This window comes from Lipotes vexillifer, unplaced genomic scaffold, assembly GCF_000442215.2.
Source record: "Lipotes vexillifer unplaced genomic scaffold, Lipotes_vexillifer_v1.1 scaffold1653, whole genome shotgun sequence".
Taxonomy (NCBI): Eukaryota; Metazoa; Chordata; class Mammalia; order Artiodactyla; family Lipotidae; genus Lipotes; species Lipotes vexillifer.
The window spans coordinates 578,203-578,521 of NW_006790988.1; the positions used below are offsets into that span (position 1 = coordinate 578,203).

Below are 319 nucleotides of genomic sequence, written 5' to 3' on the forward strand. Positions count from 1 at the left end.
TTTGGCTCAAACCCTGCAACGGTTGAAAGCCCTCCCCTGGACTGGGAGTTACTCACCTTGCTGCTTCCTTCTTCTCTCTGTGTCGGTACCTGAGTCTGCAGGCCTGTTTGTCTCCTTAGGGGCTGGAGTCCAGCACTGCAAGGACTTAGTGACTTTCCCGAACATTTGTGCAGGGTGCGCATTACATCTGCAGTCTTTGCCAGTGCCCAGGACCATCCAGGCGGCCCTGTTGCCCTCTGCTGTCTCAAAAGTTCCATGGGGGCTTCCCTGGTGGCGCAGTGCTTGAGAGTCCGCCTGCCGATGCAGGAGACGCAGGTTC

At 57.4% G+C, this 319-nt stretch overlaps 1 protein-coding gene across 1 annotated transcript in view; it reads left to right on the plus strand.

Annotated features, from left to right (window-relative positions):
- Positions 1-319, plus strand: part of BST1 (bone marrow stromal cell antigen 1) — a 19,276-nt gene that overhangs the window by 15,428 nt on the left and 3,529 nt on the right.